Genomic DNA, 4,387 nt, shown 5'->3' with positions numbered 1-4,387 from the left:
TATTTTTAATAACTTTGAGTATTAAACAAAGTTTGTGTACACTGAGCCATCAAAACACAAAGGTTTCACTATCTCAGTCTCACTCAAAAAAGTCCGTATTTCGGAATATTCCGTATTTCGGAATATTTGGATATGGGATACTCAACCTGTATTACTTTTTTCTGCTACTGGTTCTTTAACCTATGCAAACAAGCATCTGACTTGCCTTTCCTATTGCTTTGTTACATTGCTTACCTGAAATAGTAATACTTAGATAGCTTTCCTCTTGCCATTATAATGCCCTTAATATTATAGTTAGCCTTTGCATTTTTGAGACGTGTATGATTTTGCATTTTTTGGCATTAAATGTTGCCATGTTCTTGACCATTCCTCTAGTCCAGGGGCGGAACTGCCAGAGACAACGGAGTCAGTTGCCGCCGGGCTCCAGCCCTAAAGGGGCTTCCTCCATTGCCCTCCGGCTGTTACGTGCCCTTCCTACTAAATAGACAAAGGCGCTACCAGCAGGGTCTCGCAGTTTGTACATTCCATGCCGTAACACCCTTCTTTCCACCTTCACAATGAAGCTATTGGTACTTTGCAAAAAAAAAAATTATTAGCATTGCAACTCAGCATATCAATGCAGTGTGCAGCCACACACTCCATATATCTGCTCAGCCACAAAGCTGATTATTTCTTCACAAAGTACAAGGTGAGCTCCAAATAGAATTCTCTAGCTTAGATTATACCTTTCTATGCAAGGGTAAATAGCTCAATTGTTTGACTGCAATGCCACAGGAAATGGTTTGGATCCAAGACAGTGTGACTGAATAATAAAGAAACCTTAAGATGAGTTCATGAATGTTGTATAAGTATTAGTGAGAGAAGGGGTCAGGAGCATGCTAGGCTGCAAAAAATAAGGTAGGCTGCAAGTGAAAGTAATGATCTCCTATATATTTTCCCAGATCTGTCACTCTGTGTGGCTAACTCTGGGGGAAGTCACAGCAATGGGCGGAGACGGCAACTGCAGGACGATACACCAGTGCCAGCAGCAGACCGTAACAAAGTGACAGATCAGGGAGAATATATAGGAGGTAGGGAGGTGGCCATGGTACATGGCTGGCCAAGGGACACTAGCTCATGTACCCCTTTGCCACTGAGGCTGGCCACCAAGGATGGACCTGTCACCAGTGCACATGCAATAACCTCTTCTGCTGCCCTCTTTGCAACTCAGATTGCCCAGTGCTCCCCTTCGCTAACAGTCCACAAAGTTTCCCCATCTCACGATCTGCCTCCTCACCCCCACTTTCATCTCTACAGCACACGTGCATATCATACAAGATCCCATCATGCGTACGTAGGTCTGAAATGCAAGAGGGAGGTTGGGGGGAGATTGGCATGCGCCAGCAACACCACACAGCTCACTGTGACCACAGTGGAGAGGCGCTGCAACAGGACAATACACCAACTTCGGAGCAAGGAACTGCGTCGGTCAGGAGGAGAACTATTTCAATAGCATAAAAAGGTTAATGCGTCCCACCCTATGGACACCAGACTCATCAAGTCACTGTTGCCAGAGTCTCATACAATGACTCTGAACCTCTAAGCACACTATTTGACTGTCCACACCCTGCTGTGCCTATTAACCATCTCCTCCACCACCCTCAACACTGACCCACACATCATTCACCCACAAAGATACAATAAAGGTAGTTTGGATAAATTAGCTAAATGAAATGGATTTAACCAATTTATCTAAATGACCATTTTTGGATGTTTTCCAGTGTTTGTGAACAAATGGTCAATTGTAATTTGCTGCCACATATTAGCATAATTTTGTTTCAACTAGAAAAAAAAATTGGACAGATAATCTAAGTGTGGATCCAGTTTAAAGGTCCGTATTCACGGCCCGATTTTGGGGAGAGATGTGTGCTGAGCGAACTGCTCAGCACACATCTCTCCCCCCGCTCAGCACAGCGTGATGTGTGCTGAACGTACGGGGGGTGGGGGTGGCGCTCATTTCACCCCCTGTGTAGGGCATTCTGTGTGTATCCAGCTTAACAGGTGTGAGCATCATACAACTACTGACTTGCGAGTAACTATACAGCAGCTCCATACCTTGTGACTTGAAGAAACACCAGTTAACCCCGGGAATGCTGCAGTCAAAGCAACAATTCCTCTTCTTCAATTACCATTTTAATAATAGGGTAAAGAAAATGAAGTGGATTTTTGAAAGAAAATAATACTGTCAATATACTATTAAAACAAATTAAAATGGTAAAAGTTATTGTACTTTAAGTAAAAATAAAAGAGACAAAATATCAATCCCAGTTTTGGATTACTTTAATTAACAAAAAAAATGCATATAGCAGAGGATAGTTTCAATCTGCCTACCTCTGGGTTATGGGCCCAGCATGCTTCCATTGCAGTACTCTGCTGCACATGTAAGTGCAAGAGATCCTGAAGCACTCACTCATCATGGGAAAGTACCAATGTGTTTCTTCGTTGGTTGATGGAAGAAACATCTTACAAAAACTCTCCAGATTATTGACTTTTTAAAGTTTTTCTAGGAAACGTTTTAGATGAATGCTTATTAGCCTTTGTCAGTATGGACTTTTGCAAAGTGTCTCTGTGGCGCAATCGGTTAGTGTGTTTGGCTATTAACCAAAAGGTTGGTGGTTCAATCCCACCCAGGGACGTAATTAACCTTGTGATCAGATTTTGGTGATATTTAAGTAGACAAGTCAAAATTTCAAACCTCCTCTTATGGTGTAGGGTACATGGCCTTCTCTGATGTAATCAGAGTTAGATTTGATTCAGTGATTTTATAAAAAACAGCTAGGAAGCACAATTTAGCAGTGGGTTGCAGAGAAAAAAAATATGCTGGCAGAAAAATCCAATCGAGTGATTAAACAGCTCTTCATTTTCTGGCTTTATTTTTATGCTAACAAATTTGTTCTCTGAAAAGTGTCCACAAAGCCAAGTCTCTGATTAACACCTTTGTAAGGATGGTTTTTCACCTATTACTAAATTAAACTTGCTTCATTGGAAAGGCAGCAAGATGCATCCTCATTTCAATGTCTACTGAAATAATACAAGTTGACACCAGGAAACATTAACGCCACTGCATCCTTGCTGCTTTCTCATGTGGAAGTCTGTTTAATGTGAAAACAAATGTGTGTGTTTTTTTCAACCTGGAAGCCCAACATCGATTAAGATCGATCTTAAATAGACCCCTGGGTTTTAAGGATAACCATGGTTGAGTCCAATGGTTAATTCACATTGACCGAAGTTCTAATTAAGTCACCTGTGCTCAAGCATGATATCCTTAAAATCTGGATTGCAATGACAGCATTTTGGAACTATGCCTAAGGGTTTAATTTTTACATTTATCCACTGACAATAAATCTACCTACAATATCCCTGTAACTGTTATGATTACAGTATTTCACTAAATAATTTAATTTGCTGAACCTTCTGTAAAAAGAAATATTAAGCTGCTGTAATTCCCAGATGCAGCAAATTTGTTAGCTAGTGGGCAAAACCATGTGCACTGCAGGGATGGGGGGGGGGGCAGATATAACATTTGCAGAGAGATTTAGGTGGGTTATATTGTTTGTGTGCAGGGTAAATACTAGAGATGAGCGCCGGAAATTTTTCGGGTTTTGTGTTTTGGTTTTGGGTTCGGTTCCGCGGCCGTGTTTTGGGTTCGACCGCGTTTTGGCAAAACCTCACCGAATTTTTTTTGTCGGATTCGGGTGTGTTTTGGATTCGGGTGTTTTTTTCAAAAAACCCTAAAAAACAGCTTAAATCATAGAATTTGGGGGTCATTTTGATCCCAAAGTATTATTAACCTCAAAAAACATAATTTACACTCATTTTCAGCCTATTCTGAACACATCACACCTCACAATATTATTTTTAGTCCTAAAATTTGCACCGAGGTCGCTGTGTGAGTAAGATAAGCGACCCTAGTTGCCGACACAAACACCGGGCCCATCTAGGAGTGGCACTGCAGTGTCACGCAGGATGGCCCTTCCAAAAAACCCTCCCCAAACAGCACATGACGCAAAGAAAAAAAGAGGCGCAATGAGGTAGCTGACTGTGTGAGTAAGATTAGCGACCCTAGTGGCCGACACAAACACCGGGCACATCTAGGAGTGGCACTGCAGTGTCACGCAGGATGTCCCTTCCAAAAAACCCTCCCCAAACAGCACATGACGCAAAGAAAAAAAGAGGCGCAATGAGGTAGCTGACTGTGTGAGTAAGATTAGCGACCCTAGTGGCCGACACAAACACCGGGCCCATCTAGGAGTGGCACTGCAGTGTCACGCAGGATGTCCCTTCCAAAAAACCCTCCCCAATCAGCACATGATGCAAAGAAAAAGAAAAGAAAAAAGAGGTGCAAGAT

General features: G+C 42.1%; 1 non-coding gene across 1 annotated transcript; it reads left to right on the top strand.

Annotated features, from left to right (window-relative positions):
* The first annotated feature begins 2,601 nt into the window (after window positions 1–2,601).
* On the top strand, window positions 2,602–2,675 carry TRNAN-AUU (transfer RNA asparagine (anticodon AUU)). Its single transcript has one exon. It is a non-coding gene; the product is annotated as a tRNA-Asn (tRNA).
* Window positions 2,676–4,387: the final 1,712 nt, after the last annotated feature.

The sequence above is a fragment of the Pseudophryne corroboree genome, unplaced genomic scaffold (genome assembly GCF_028390025.1).
Source record: "Pseudophryne corroboree isolate aPseCor3 unplaced genomic scaffold, aPseCor3.hap2 scaffold_306, whole genome shotgun sequence".
NCBI classification, from domain to species: domain Eukaryota; kingdom Metazoa; phylum Chordata; class Amphibia; order Anura; family Myobatrachidae; genus Pseudophryne; species Pseudophryne corroboree.
The sequence above is the reverse complement of the archived record's forward strand: the minus strand, read 5'-3'. Positions and strand labels throughout refer to the sequence as shown.